Genomic DNA, 17,061 nt, shown 5'->3' with positions numbered 1-17,061 from the left:
TCTTATCCTTCGTTCTCCCTTCGCTTCTTGTATGCAATACTAACTTAAGCATCGGAGTGTTCCTGTCGGGAAACCCCCCGGGAGTTATTCCTCCTTCCTCTTGTTTTAGGTACATCTCAGGAGCCACGCGAGTGCCAGCTAGGAGTGACCGGATTGTGCTACATCATCTAAATTTATGCATAATAAAGTCTTATGATTCATTTCATCATCTATATCTCTGAATATGTTTGTGAATTTTTGAATGATCTCTCTAAAGAATAAAGTAGAACCAGTTGGAAATAGGCATGTTTTGAGATCACATTGCATGTAATTTCCATGCCACTCATCCATACTTGATCTATGTTGTTGAATGTATTGATATGGTGAGCATGAAAGGTTTAATCACGCTTGTATGTGACAAAAGCCGTCATGATCTCATATTCGTATAGGAAATGGACCAGATTGAAACTAAGGAGAAGTCTAAAGAAAATAGCATAAAAGGTGTACACATAAGGAATTTGTTCAATATAATTGTTTCAGATTTCATATGTAGCCCAAGTGGGAGATTGTTAGGTTTTAATCTCTATTATGTGGGCATACATATTCAATGAAACAATTGCATTGATGGGCTATTTTATAAGTGGGCTTAATTAAGTGATTCATTTATGTAAAGCCGATAGACTTTAATAACTAGGTATGGGGTTTAATGGGTGGATACCATATTTTGACCCATATAGGCTTAATGGGATCTTATTAAGTCAAAATATAAAGACTCCTAGGTTATGGTTCCCAATATGTTAAATCATTTAGCTGCCCTCTATTCTCTCCCCATCAGAGATAGAGAGCTGAGAAAACCTCAAGCAAAGGAAGGATTTAACTGAGGAAAACCACACCTGTTGACTCAGGCACTCGTTCATCATTCATTCCGCAAAGGTTTGACTGCTATGATGGATACGGGTATTTATATCAGAATTTCCTTGATAACTATAGCATGATGGATCTTAGGTGTTTCAAAGTCTCTTGATCCTTGTATGTTCATTGTATTAGTCGAGTACTACATTGGACAGTTGATGCAATATAGGCACGCATTCGAGATATCTCATTTATCATTCATGGGAAATGTTCCCAATGCCTAGTGGTAGGAATGTGGGAAAACTTTGCTAGTGTTTGGAACCAATATTGTTTCTTCAAAAAATGGTGCCACATTAGCACTACATTCAAAATCCTTTTTTTCAAACAACACCTAATGTTTGGTAATGAGCTTTTCCAGAAAATGTTTTCCCATACCATACATTCGAAATCAGAAAATGTGTGGTCTAGTAAAATAGGGTAAATCTATGGTGCAAGAAAGATATGGTGTGGAAAGATTTTTGACCAATCAAAACTCACCCATGAATTTTGATAAATTACTCCTTATTTGCTTCAACGTTTAAGATTCCACTTTATTGGTCAATTATTTTTCGGATATTATATCTTTTCCATATCATAGTTGCACCCAATAAAATATTCTTTTTGGTGTTTTCTACATTGAGAAATGCTTATGTGGCAATGACAATAGTGGTACCAAATAGAAAAAAAAATAAAAAATAAAGAAATTGTCTAAAACTCACCATGACTTTTCAGCATTTCTCTTAAACTCACCATAACTTTTCAAAATAAAAAATAAAGAAATTGTCTAAAACTCACCATGACTTTTCAGCATTTCTCTTAAACTCACCATGACTTTTCAGCATTTCTAAGTAACTCCATGTCAGTAAGTTTTTATTTTCCAAAACTCACCATCCATTAGAGCACCCTAAATGTACATTAACAAAAGTTGTCCATGTCAACATAAATGCAATTTTCGTGACCAAACTGCCCCTTAATGAAAAGTCAGCCTTATTAAATATATTTGTATAAATAAAATGCCCTAAGTGTCGAACTGCCTTATTTATAAGATTTCTATTGGTTGTGAGACACTTTTGTATTGCTTGAAAGTATTCCAAGGAAGCTGAAAAATGGGTTTTTGGGTGGAACAATAACATGGGTATTTCTGGGATATTGTTAAATTGGTCAAATACAATAAAGGGTAAAATAGTAATTTACCAACACCCACTAGTCTGTTTAAGTTATGGTGCCTAGATGTTTTGACATAAATTTAAATGAAATGCTAAAAAGCCATTATGAATTTTAGACAATTTTCCAAAAGTTATACATGAAACAATTTAATTTGACCCACAACAGTCAATTTACTGAATGTAACATGGGCATTTTGTTTAAACCACCCCATGCATCACAATCCAATTAATTCTTGACCAGACCCTGCTACGTACAGATTTCTTACTTAACTCTATGTAAGATTCAAATATCATATGTCCAATATGGAGTATGTTCATAAAGGAAATTGCTTTTTTACATTATTGTATAATGATTTATCAGACCCATTTTATAATTAAGCTGCCGTCCTTATTTTTAAAGTAATTAACCTTGGTATCAGTTTCTCTATCTTAGAAAAATCAATTCAAGACTAGATGCTTATTATGGAGTTTCAACAAGCCACGGCATGCCGCTTAATATCTCTATCAGGTAAGGGTGTCAACGGACCGATTTTGGATTGGACTCCGTCCAGTACAAAATCAATTTGGACGGATTAGACGGATCAATAAGATATATTGGATTGAATCAATTTGGTCCAAAATATTTATTAGATTGGATTGGATCTGGTCTGTCCGTAATAAGTTTATATTGGATTGCGTTGGATTAAGTCAATATCTAGTCCATTGATATAAGATAAGAATACAAGTGTCAAATGGACCGGGTTTGGGTTGAAACCAATCTAAATCAAAATGAATTTGAATGGATTGAACGGTTCAGACATTGAATAGGATAGGTCCAAATTGGTCCAAAATATTTATTGGATTGGATTGGACCTAGTCCATTTATAATAGACTCATATTGGACTGGATCGGATTGGAACAAATCCAGTCCAATTGACACCCCTACTATCAGGGGTTTGACTGCTCAGGTTGGTTTGGTTTATAACTAAACAATTTTTTTTTTTTTCTAACATGGAAAAGCATTTAAAAATAAAAGACTTGGAGGCTGGAAATTGAGCACATCTTTGATTTGATTGTACTTTTATTGAATTAATTCTAATATATTTTATGATTGGAGTCTTGGAGAATGAAATTTAAATTTGAATAACTAAAAATTACTTTATCCATTTGGGCACTAGCCAATATCCACATATTTTTTTCACATCCTTACCCGCAAGACATTATAACAACACATTGGGAATATCTCCTTTATCATTCACGGAGAGATCTGTCCAATACATATGATAGTGTATTATGAGTAACGATGTGGGAATAGTTTGTAAGAGACTCTGGGTGACAAGAAAGAAATCAAGGATCCAGGAGTAAACTAATACTCTACACCGATAGCATATAAGCTATATTTGGTAAAAAAATCAGAGAGCCCAAATCAACGGCTAGTCAGTCATTTGAATTGAAACATCAATTCATTTTTAATGTGCTTTAATTTCTGGTCAACGAGTGACCAACCTGGTTTGTAGAATGAGGCATTTGTAAGGGTCAAAACACAAAGGTGGTTTGTAGAATTGTTACAATATGATTTTTTTTTTGTAATTTTATTTAAAAATAATAATAAATCAATAAAAATTAATAAATTTTTTTTCTAAAAAAATAATAAATATTAACTTTAAGTTAAAATAAAAACACAAATTTATCTAGAGAATAAGAAATTGGCTACTCTCAACTTAAATGTGATTGGATAAATTAGACATAATCCCATATATAGCCCATCCCCCATCCCAAAAAAAAAATAATAATAATAATAATAATAATAATAATAATACTTGAATTGAACCTAGATAAATACCATTTAATTGAAAATTTTATAAAGCTCCATCTTCAATTTCACTATAAATAAAGCCCTTGGCTAGTTTAAGCTATATTTGGTAAAAAAGTGAGAGAGCCCAAATCAACTGCAATTTAGTCAATTGAATTGATGAAACACCAATTCATTTTTTTTGTGTGCTTTAATTTCTCTGGCCAATGAGTGACCAACGTGGTATGACCTCTCCCACATGATCATCCATTTTTTTAGGCCAAACATATATGCTTTCCCATATGAAAGTGTTTTCATCTAGCCCGGCCGAAACGGGAAATAACTAGTCTTATATGGTCTATGCATAGTCCTTGAGAGATCATAATAACCACATAAATTTATAAGTACAATTCTGCCCCTGACTCTCTGATTTTATCTTACATCTCAAGCCCCATCAGAGAAGAAGGTTGCTTTAGATTAATGTTTCCTTTCCTTAAGCCTTCTCTCAGCTGCTACCATGTCTTTATTTATTTATTTTTTGCAAAGAGGATTCCATATTTCACACCCACTATAAACAGGTTTTGTCTCACTCATAGAAAACTCACTTGAAAAATCAGAAGTAGAAGTTGAGGGCCTGGTTCTTCTTTCTAAGTTTAGTTTCTCTTATCAAAGCTTTTGTTACCAAAACCTAATGTTGTCAATGCAGGATAGGTTGTGGCAGGCCACTTGACCTAACTGCTTGAAATATTGTGTGGTTAGAACTGGCACAGAAGGACATTAAGTAGCTAGTTTCAGAAACTCATATATGTACGGATCACCACTTTGACCTAATTACTTTAAATATTATGTGTTTAAAACCGGACCTTCCCGCTGAGACTGGATTACCTGCCAACATAATACGTCCTACCACTCCACCAACAACATAAAACACCGTCCGTACATCTCATACATGCTACCTCACACTCTTATTATGATGGGCGTGGGCCCTAGTTTTATAGCGAGATGTACAGTGTCAATACGTCCCAACACCCTACTCCTACCCACTAGCATATTTCTATGCAAAAATATCCTATTGACACGTACATTTCAACTTTCTATAATTTCGGTTGTGATAGTTGTTAATTTAAAATTCATAAAATATTCTATTCGATCAATTGAATTGAACCAAACTGATTACATTGGGTTAATTCTGGATTTTGTCTATTTTGAACTGATTATTTTGTTAATGATGTGTGAAGGTTTCTAATTTTTCTAGGATAAATCTGATAGATGATTACTAAGATAATTTTAGTAAAACCCTCATTTTAAAGAATGCAATTGATTCCGGGAAGACCCTTTTTTCCCAGTGTTGAGGCAGACTGTCACTGTCAGCAGTGGAAAACCCTCCAACCGGTGAAACAACCTTATGAATAAAATGGGATTCTCCACCAAAATGTTTTTAACTTTTTATTGTTTCAATGTATTTTGTTTTATTTTACAATTTAAAAATATGGAGAGTCTCTCATTTCATTTGTTTGCACAAATAAATTGTTCAACTTGAATAATACTGACGTGTCACACTTTAATTGGGTGCAGTAAAATGTGCGTTATCATGGACAGATGGGTAGGGATGTGCTACCAATGAAATGCTCCCAACAGTTGGTTGGAAGAGTCCGGATCTCCTCCCAAAAAAAAATCTGTTCCAATACATTTGAACATGATTTGTGTCCGCACAGGACCCGGCAAATTGATAGGGTTGGGTTGAGTTTTTTTTTTTTTTTTTTTTAATTCAGGTTGGGTTGACAAAAAATGTTACGTCTTAATTTTAAACTAGCGGGATCCGGAATTTATTAAGAGAAAGTTAAATAATAAAAAGGGTCATATACTAAAATACCCCTTATACTTTTATGGATTTATTAAAATCTATCATATAGTTAGCATTTTACTAAAACACTACTTATAATTTGCAATGGATTTAATCAATCTTCCATTAGATGACAGCGGAGAATGACAGTGTTGACCTTAATGTTCATTTAATAAAATTTAATCAAAAGAAAATAAAAATAAAAATATTATTTTTGCCCTTAATAAGACACATGCAATCACTCTATTGGCTATATTTGGTCAATTTTATTTTTTATGCAAAAAAAGTGTTAAGGGTATTTTTGAAATAAAAAATCATGGGCCTAATGGCAAAACAAACACTCATTAATGAAATGTTGATTAAGTAAATAAGTTGTAAAATATATGGGATGTTTTACTAAAATGAAAACTATAAAGTAGGTTTAAGTAAATATGTAAAACTATAAGGTATGTAGGAATGGATACGATGCAAGGATCATATTTCCAATCCCCAACCCCAATTCTGAAATTAACCCCTATCCCCGACCCTCGATGGGGATGGATTCCCTGTGGGGACCCGAATCCCCAAAATATTTTCAGATAATAGTATTTTTTAAATAAATTTATTTAAAATAAATAAAAATTTCAAATTATAAATATGTTTTGATACATACATATATATATATATATATACTAGAAGGGACCCGTGCGATGAATGGGATTTATTAAGAGAAAGCTAAATAATAGAAAGGGTCATATACTAAAATACCCCTTATACTTTCATGGATTTACTAAAATCTACCGTATAGTTAACATTTTACTAAAACACCACTTATAATTTTCAATGAATTTAATCAATCTTCCATTAGATGACAGTGTTGACCCTAATGTTCATTTAAGTAAATTTAATCAAAATAAAATAAAAATACTATTTTTTCCCTTAATAAGACACGGGCAACCACTCTATTGGCTATATTTGGTCTATTTTGTTTTTTATACAAAAAAGTGTTAAGGGTATTTTTGGAATAAAAAATCGTGGGCCTAATGGCAAAACAAACACTCCTTAATGAAAAGTTGAATAATTAAATAAATTGTAAAATATATGGGATGATTTAGTAAAATGAAAACTATAAGGTAGGTTTAAGTAAATATGTAAAACTATAAGGTGTGTAGGAATGGCTATAGGGCGAGCATCATGTTCCCCGTCCCCAACCCCGATTTTGAAATTAACCCCCATCCCCGATCCTCGACAGGGAAGGGTTTACCGTGGGGACCCGAATCCTCAAAATGTTTTCAAATAATAGTATTTCTTAAATAAATTTATTTAAAATAAATAAAAATCTATATGTATATATTAAAACAAAGTAGTCAAGAATTTTTTCTTTTTTTTTTTATTTTTTTATTCCATATCATTTTTTAAACAACAAATGAGATGCACTTTCCCAATAACTTAAATAATCTCTTCTCCTAAAATTTCTCCTAAACTACCTTCCCCACTAACACCCACTGTCTCCAAAATTATCTCTAATTCCTATTTATCTTCTAAATTATCTTTAATTCCTATTTATCTCCAAAATTATCTCTAATTTAGTAGGGAGTTTCTCTCCTAAATTATCTCTAATTCCTATTTATCATCTACCCTACTTTTTATCTATATCTATCTAAAGAAAGTTTGGATTAAAAATTTAAGAATTATTTAAATATTCTAATAAAGTTATATAATAACTTTAAAATATTTATTAAAAATATAAAAAATAATTTTATATTTTTAAAAAATATATCATGAAATTATATACTAACAATTTAAATTATGTTTTTCCAGATTATTAATTTAAATGTTTTTTAAATATTTCATAATATGTAATAGCTTTAAATAAATAAAATTCAAATAACGAAAATTTTAAATATTTTATAGATTATTTAAATATTTAATTAACTAAATATTTATCATAACTAGATTTTAAATAGTTAAAATAACAAAATTATGTAATAAATTTAAAAATTTTATTCAAAGTAAAAAAATAATTATAACATAATACTGAAATTAATAATAATTTAATATATTGCAAAATTAATATTGAAATTATGTAATAATAGTATAAATTATGATTTTATGGTTAATTAAATTCAATAAATAATTAATATTTTAAATTTTAAATATTTTACATATTATTTACGTATTTAAATAATTAAATATTTTAAGTAACAAAATATTTAACATAACTAAATTTTAAATAGTTAAAATAAAAAAAATTTGTAATAAATTTAAAAAAATATCTAAAAAATAGAAAAATAATTATGACATAATATTGAAATTAATAATAATTTAAAAATTTTACATAATATTATAAATAAATAATTTCACTTATATCAAGTAATAAATCGAGAAAATAACTTTAAAAAAATAATATTTATTAATAATAATTTTAAACTCTTAATCTTTATTTATTATATAATTATATATACTAAAATTAATATTTATTATCTTTTATGATAAATGTATTTTTATTATTATGTATTGGAATCATTTTATATTAGTATGAAATCCCAATTTCGGCATTTCAATATATACATTCATGGGAAGGGTAATAATTGAGTCAAGATGTCGTATCCATGATAACTCTACCTATACCTTCCCACATAACATTAAAGTGGTGCATTTGCTTATTTTAAAGCGAAGGTTTTGAAGAGATCGAGGTGAAAGTATAGAGGTTTAAGTAATTACCGTTATCTTTAAATGTTTTTGTTTGCTGGTGAAGTTCTATAAAATTTTGCAAAGTTTTGAATGCAACTATAAAAATGGTTATTAAAATTAAAAAATGGGTGTTGCAATTTGACCAATCTAAATCCACTTGGCTTTTTCCAAAAGTCAATCCGACTCAATAGTAAATAGGAGTGGATTCGAGCTGAGCCAAGCTGAATATTTGGGTATTCAAGCTCAACTCAGTATAACATTACAAAGCTTGAGCTTGATTTGAACTGAAAATACAAGCTCGAATTTGGTTCGAATGAAAAAATCATATATTCGAGCTCGATTCAGCTCATGCTCAATAATGAAGAAGAAGAAGAAGAAGAATCTGAGAGATTGAGACTGTGAGAGGTGAGAGGTAACAATACTGTCGGGCGTTGCTACATCAGTTGTCAGGCGTCGGTTGTAAGAAGACTGAGAGGCTAAGAGTTGAGACTTGATTGAGAGTTGTGAGTACGGCCAATCCGCTGGTGTCGGGCGTCGATTCGATTGAGTCTGAGAATGAGAGAGCTTGAGGGAGACTAGGTGAGGTAGGGTTGTAGTTTTGCAGTCACAGTCACAGGGAGAGGGAGGGTTGAAGCTTGAAATTGAAAGGGTTTTTGGCTGAGAGCTATGAGTACGGCTGGTCTGCCGGTGTCAGGCGTCGATTCAACTAAGTCTGAGAGTGAGAGAGCTTGAGGGTGACTGGGTGAGGCAAGGTCGCAGTTTCATAGTCGCCAATCACAGTCGCAAAGTTGCAATCACAGGGAGAGGGAGGGTTGAAGCTTGAAACTAAAAGGGTTTTTGGCTGGTTGGATTGATTTTTCCCTCTTTTTTTTTTTTGTTTGGTAATTGCTTTCTTTAGAATGTGAATGGGGCCACTATATATCTGTATCTCCACCAATAAGATTTTTTCCAAAAGCACATAATATGTATAATAAGTATTACACACTCTCTCTCTCTCATATACATAGGCTCGACTAGGTTCATGAACTTAACGAGCCGAGCCGAGCCGAGCTCGAGTAGCTCGTGAAAAGCTCAATTCATTTCCACCCCTAGTAGCCAATAATACAGTGGGTCATTCGGATTTACTTCCCACAAAACATTCCCCATAGTAATTTTACAACACATTGTAATCGTGCATTAGAAACATCTCCTCATGAATAGAAACATAAAATATGAATGAATTCCCCACATTGCACACCTTACATGTACATCCCTTGTGCTGTATCAATCATGGAGAGATGTTCCACATGCACGACGAGTTTAGATCTGCACCCCACAAGGGGGCGCCCCACAACATCCCACAACACATCTCCGCCGTGTAGTAGGAGCATCTCCCAATGATACTATTAGAAATGATAATGTCCTCATCAAGAGATATTCCCAATACACAGTGGGGATGCGCTATGAGGCACAGATGTGAACTCGTGCACGGGATGTGCCTGTGGGTAGGGGTGGCAACGAGTTGCTCGAGCCCAATTCAGTGGCTCAATTAATAAACGAGCCGAGCTCGAGCCTACTAGAGCTCGGCTCGTAAGGCTCACGAGCTGGCTCAAATATATATAATATATATATATATATATATATATATATATATATATAATTTATAGAAAATAATATATCTAATAAAAATATTATAATTATTAATTATTATAATTCTTAATTTTTAAATATAAAATAATTTTTTATATATAGTTTTTATTTTTATAATAAAATATTTATAAAATATATAATAAATATTTTTATAAAATATAAAATGAACCGAGCTCGAGCTTATGAACTTTTGACTCAAGCCAAGCTCGAGTTCAAGGTTCTGACTCGAATCAAACTCGAGATCAAACTCGAACTCGAGCCTTATAAAATAGTCTCGAGCCAAACTCGAACCTAATATTATTTGGCTCAACTCGAATCCGCCCCTGCATATGGGGCATTCTAAATGAGGAATCCATCCAAACTCTGTATAATATGCAGCAACGCTTCAACCAATTACAATGTGTCGTGGGATTGATGTGATGAGCGAGGGTTCTATGAAGATAAAAAACTCGGATTCATTCACCCTATTAGGAACATCTCCCCATGAATAACAACATACGATTATAAATGTCTTAGCATATGAGAAGATGTTTACATTCCACCATGATGTGACACCACACATCTCATACCGTGGCAGGCCCCATTTATACGGTGAGAGTGAGATGTACAGTGTTGGGTCTTGTTGGTAGGGTTTTAGAACGTGTTTTGAGTGAGATCCCAACTCGCTATTCATGACTCGTAACTAATAACAGTATACACTTGTACACTTTTGTTTTTCTTGACAAAAATGAAAAAAAATGAAATACTGTTATTTTTTAAACCTGATACATGTCTCGTATTTTTGTAAATTTACAAAATAAAAAATACAAAAATTTCGCTTTTTTTTTTTCTCTATATATACATGATTCCCATAATACCAACTTCAGTCAGTTTCATATTTCTATCTTCTAATAGAAAAAAGAGAGCTGAATTTGTTTCTGGTTCCCATGGACGAGGAGTATCAAAGCTGTGTACAGGGGTTAAAATGCACCGACGCGGAGAAAAAGCAAAGCGAGCTTCAATTGACGCCAGGCAGATTCTTCTATCCCGGGACTCTGCCCTCCATTGTCGTATCAGACGCTCTGGAAGCCGACTTTCCGATCATTTACGTCAACACCGTCTTTGAGAGCTCCACCGGCTACTATGCCGACGAAGTCATTGGCAGAAACTGGTGCCAACCCATTTACTTATCCAAATACCATTTCTTTACGTCATGCATTTCTGTATTACTCTTCGTACTCAACACCATTGCACGATTTCTTCTGTTTAATCCGTTGTTTTCCTAGTATGCTTTATTGGGTTCATCAGTAAACTAGTCTCGGGTTTCCTGAAATTGTGAAAGCTCTGCTTCAAATTATAAGCGTAAATTCTTTCATTAGTTGGTTCTGAATGCCAATTTTCGTTTCATGAAGTAAATAATGAGGAATCTATCCTTACAATTACAGACTTGAATCGTGTTTTTGTGATTTCCAAAGGTGGAAGCTTTGATTTATAGAACTAGAAGTGTAAGTAGAATCCATGTTTTATGCTGTTTTCTTTGGTTTGAATCCCATCGATTGGAATATTGGCAGAGGATACGAGTTGAATGGTTTTCTGAAAAGGAATTAAAAAGCAACAGAAATTAGTGGGTGGATTTATCAAAGTGTAAAATATGAGTACAGCAAATTATTTTTCTTGCATGCGGTTTCTCGGAAACCCTTTTTCCCCTCTCTTTCACTAGTGGCTCTAATCGGGTACTTGTATGATTGGACTGAATAAAATAATCATCCATACCACTCTGGTTGCTGAAGAAAGGAAGCATGAGAGCGGTGTTTCTTCAAAAAAGAAAACAAGGCAGAGCACTGCTGGAAGTAGGGGTGTCAATGTGAGTCCATTATAAATGGACCAGGTCCAATCCAGTCCAATGAATATTTTGGACCATTTTGGACCGGTCCAATTCAATGTCTGGAACATCCAATCTGTTCAAATTCATTTTGATTTAGATTGGTTTCAACCCAAACCTGGTCCTGTGAGACCTATATTCTTATCTTATATCAATGGACCAGATATTGGCTTAATCCAACCTAATCCAATAAAAATTTATTACGGATGGATCAGGTCCAATCCAATCTAATAAATATGTTGGACCAAATTGGTCCAATCCAATGTCTTGTTGGTCCATTCAATCTGTCCAAATTGATTTTGGACTGGATGGGGTCCAATCCAAAACTGGTCCATTGACACCCTTAGCTAAAAGAGTGAGGAAGAGTAAGAGAGGTTTTCTGAACTCTTAATGGGTGTTTGCAAATTGATCTGTGCAAGCATGGGTAGAAAGTAAAACAATTAAGTGTATATCCAGTGGTACTAAGATGTCCTGTTTTATATGTCTAGGTTGATTTCCATGTTTATAATTCAATTAGATGCATATTTTGAGATGGATTAGTTGGAAAATTAGAAAGCATAGGATAAAAAATGAACTGATTCCAAGGATCCTACAGAGTAGCGTGCATAAATGATAAAATGAGGGAATGTAGACCAAGTTGGCGTGATCAGAAAGAAAACCATCTACAATACCAGAAAGAAAAAGTGATCTGTAACGTTGAAGGGTCTAGAAGAGCCAGGGGCAGATAAAAAAAGACATGAGTTGAGGTAGTGAGAAATGATTTTTGGGCCAATGAAACAGTAAATATGAACTTCAAAAGTAGCAATGCTCATATATGTCTTGAGAGGAATAAAATTCGTTTTGATATATCGTCTAAACATACCTTGAGTATTTTATCGGTCTTGCTTTTTTTCCTCCTTGTGTGGGAAAGGTGGATTAATGTATGTGATGCAGTTGCTTCTTCTTTGTTCATAGTTGCATATATCATAGTTTGCAGCAACGTTGTTCTCAGTTCTTTAATTTTCCCTGTTTGTAATATATAGGCTGCCTTTATTGTATCTCACATTGTAAAAAGTCCTATTATGTTCTGCTTATTGATCAACCCTTCAGCTCAGTTTGGAAAGGGTACAAATACAAATATGTACAGTACAAATACATAGAAAATAATACAAAATACAAGGTTTTACACTCTACATATTTGTATTTGTACTCCTTCCAAACTGAGTCTTCATGACAAAGTAGTTCAGAGTGTTACTAGAATCCTGTATTGGCAGATAGAAAGATAGTGTGACAAATAAATCAATTGTCTTTATCTAGTCCACTGGTTAAACTTCAATGGAAACCTTGGATGACCCTAATGAGAGTAAAGCTGGAGCGCATTATGTGCTTCTCCCCAACAAATGCCACAAAGGATTTCTAAGATTAGCTTCTCGGATACCAAGAGAGTATTTGTGTTTTCCATAAGTCTATCCAAGGTCAGATCTTGTTTGTGAAGAAAGCCTATATGCTACTTGCAATAGTGCGCTCTGTAGTGCTCTCGCCATAATCTCATTGACAACTTACTGAAATTCCTCTTTGCTTGACCCTCACCAAAATCAAATGTGTATTTCTTTTGTTTTTTGGTATTCTTTTTGAAGAACTCATAGTGTCACACTAAATCTTTGTCATGCAATTTCGGGTATTTCAAATTTTCAACAGCTGTGAGAAGGTTTCTTTATTCATTTTTATTTTTATGGATTTAAGAAGATAGTCTTAATGACATATACCTTGCTTTAAGACTTTCATGATATATATTAATGTTAAAATGAAATTTGATCATTTGTAACTTGTACTAGTTAATTTTGTGATGCCATATTATTAGTTTTGCCTGAAGTTGAGCTGATGGGACAGCATAATATGACACCAAAACTTTTATTTGTCTGTAAAAAATTAAGTCCTTTTGGAGAAAACTTGAGATCATGTCTTCATAAAGGTTGTTTTTATGTATTATTCTTAAGTAATAGAATTTTACTTATTTATTTTATTGAAAATCTGTTCGTTGAGTTATCCAACCTGGTGTGACTTCCTCTGTACTTCCACCATGGAGAATAATTGTTCTGGTATGATTCTAATGAACATTGTAGTTAGTTATTCATTTTATTCGAATCCACCTTTGCTGGCTCATTATGGAAACCTTCCTTTTCAACCGGTTCTTACAGAATAGGGAACCATGTGTACAAAGGCGGCATCCTATGGTGGACCCTCTAATTGTTTCAGAAGTTCAGAGATGTCTTGAGGAAGGAGTGGAGTTCCAAGGTGAGCTCCTCAATTTCAGGAAGGATGGTACTCCCTTGATTAACAATCTACAGCTGAAGTTCATACATGATGATGATGGCATTGTAACACATAATGGGCATTCAGTTATTCTCTGAAGAAAATACAGATCTTAATCATGTACCATATCCACTTTTCAAAAAAACTACCACCCAGAAGAGTGGCCGGCCATTTCTAAAGTCTTCTATGAATGGGCATGCACTGGAACTTCAACATTATAAAACATGTGCGAATCTTCATCTCTCTGATGAAGTTTTAGCCCATGATATCTTATCACGCTTGACGCCAAGAGATGTTGCATCCTTAGGGTCTGTCTGTAGAAGGTTCAGAAAACTGACAAAGAATGAGCATGTGGGTAAAATGGTTTGTCAGAATGCATGGGGAAAAGAAGTCACAAGTACTTTGGAGTTGACGAAAAAGAGGTTAGGGTGGGGTCGTCTAGTTTAGGAGGTGACAACACTTGAGGCAGTTCATTGGAAAATACTCAAGGTTAGGGGTTCTGTGGAACCTTCACGTTGCAATTTTAGTGCTTGTGCTGCAGGGAATCGGCTCGTTCTTTTTGGAGGGGAAGGAGTTAATATACAGCCTATGGATGATACATTTATCCTTGATCTTGATGCAGAAAACCCTGAGTGGCTCCGGTTGAGTATGGCATCTCCCCCACCTGGGCGTTGGGGACACACTCTCTCATGCCTTAATGGGTCTTTGATGGTGGTATTTGGTGGATGTGGCCAACAAGGATTACTTAATGATGTTTTTGTGCTTGATTTAGATGCCCAAAAGCCAACAATGAAACAAGTTTCAGCTGGAAATCCTCCCCTCCCCAGATCTTGGCACAGCTCTTGCACAGTGGAAGGCTCAAAATTGGTTGTCACAGGTGGATGCACGGATGCAGGTGTACTTCTAAGTGACACATTTCTACTGGATTTCACTACAGACAAGCCTATGTGGAAGGAGATTACTACATTGTGGGCTCCTCCCCCTAGTTTGGAACACTCACTTTCAGTCTATGGAAGGACTAGGATTCTTATGTTTGGTGGACTTGCCAAGAGGGGCAGTCATCTACGATTACGATCAGGTGAAGCTTACACAATTGATTTCGAGGATGATGAACCGCAGTGGATGCAACTGGATTGTAGTAATGTTGGCAACGAAAGAGCAGTGTCTCCTCCAGCCAAACTTGATCATGTTGGCATAAGCATGCCCTGTGGGAGGATAATTATCTTTGGTGGATCAATTAGTGGTCTGCACTCTCCTTCTCAGTCATTCCTTATCCTTATTTAGAGAAACCGTCATGGAAAATTCTTAACGTTCCCGGGAAACCTCCCAAGTTTGTTTGGGGTCACAGCACTTGTGTAGTTGGAGGAGGAACTAGACTCCTGGTGTTGGTGGGCAAACTGACGAGGAGTTGATACTGAACTGCATGGACTGTGCTTGGCAAGCATACCAGGCTATAATACATGATTAATTAAATCAGCAACAGCCCAAGTAATATGCAAAAGTTTTTGCATCAACTGTGAATCTGTTATTATGCGCACTTCTAGTTCCAGGGTTCATGTTCTGTGCTACTTAAGGTACTTTGTACTTTTTAGAATTCCTTGGTTGGTTCGTCTGTGTGTTTTATTGAGTGGAACTGTTTTGTAATGCTTGATTATGCTATTTGGGTTCTTTTTTATTTTCTATTTGACTTATGAATGGTGTGAATGTGGTACCTATATTTAAATAATGTTAGGATCTCTCTCTCTCTCTCTCTCTTTTAAACACTGATGGCCGCAAGCTTCTATCCCTTTCTTCACATCAACCTCTTTTTCTTGTTTTCTTTCTTCTATTTGTTTTCAGCTTCTGGTTTTTATCTATTGGTTTAACCACATGTTGATGGAGGATAGGTCATCCCTATGCTACACCATCACACACAACCTTGTTATTATTATTATTATTTTTCTATAAAAGAAAATTTATTTGACTATTTGGTTCTTTTAATATATATTGACGGCCGAAACCACCAATGTGTTGTCATGAGTGCGCCTTTGACAAGCTCAAGGCATACCTTACTTCGCATCCCCTCCTTGCCTGGCCAGCCAAAGGGGAAACCTTGTACCTGTACCTCTTGGCCAGGGATGAAGCAGTTAGTTCACTCCTCATCAAGGAAAATGGTGTGCAGAAGCTAGTTTACTATGCCAGCAAGGTCCTCTGTGACGCTGAAACCAGGTACCCTGAGGTAGAGAAGTTGGCTTTTGCCCTCGTGGTTTCAGCAAGGATTCTTCGTCTGTACTTTCAGGTCCACACTATAGTGGTCCTAACGAACCAGCCCCTTAAGGCTGTCCTCACCAAACCCGAGATCTTGGGACACCTGATGAAGTGGGCCATCGAACTATCTGAGTTTGGCATCTAGTACTAGATGAGGCCCGCAATCAAGGCACAAGCCCTAGCAGATTTTATAGTAGAATGCTTCTTCAACCGAGCCCTTCGCCAGCCCTCGGAGGATCCTAAAGGGGATCATGTGGGCGACGAGGCTCAATCTCGATGGAAGATCTTTGTTGATGGCTCCTCCAATGCTAAAGAAAGTGGTGCGGGCCTCATCCTCCTCACCCTGGATGATGTTGACCTGGAGTACGCACTAAGGTTCGACTTCCCAGCATCAAACAACGAAGCCGAGTATGAGGCCCTTCTCACTGGTCTCCAGCTTGCTAGGCACCTCGACTACTCATACGTCGAAACCTTCAGCGACTCTCAACTGGTGGTGAATCGGGTGAACGACAAGTACGAGGCCAAGAACAAAGTATGTCCAAGTACCTCGCCAAAGTCCAAGATTCAGCCTGCCACTTCTAACGCTTCTCCCTACAACGGGTCCCATGAGCTGAGAACACATGAGCCGATGCCCTCTCCAAGTTGGCAAGTACCTCGAACAGAACTTCCAACTGGGCCATGCACATCGAGAAGCTATTTTGGCCTTCCA

At 35.0% G+C, this 17,061-nt stretch overlaps 1 pseudogene; it reads left to right on the top strand.

Moving 5' to 3' along the window:
- The first annotated feature begins 10,833 nt into the window (after positions 1-10,833).
- On the top strand, positions 10,834-15,699 carry LOC148855260 (adagio protein 3-like; annotated as a pseudogene).
- Positions 15,700-17,061: the final 1,362 nt, after the last annotated feature.

This window comes from Nelumbo lutea, chromosome 4 (genome assembly GCF_056320005.1).
Source record: "Nelumbo lutea isolate HS-2025 chromosome 4, American lotus-T2T, whole genome shotgun sequence".
Taxonomy (NCBI): domain Eukaryota; kingdom Viridiplantae; phylum Streptophyta; class Magnoliopsida; order Proteales; family Nelumbonaceae; genus Nelumbo; species Nelumbo lutea.
The sequence above is the reverse complement of the archived record's forward strand: the minus strand, read 5'-3'. Positions and strand labels throughout refer to the sequence as shown.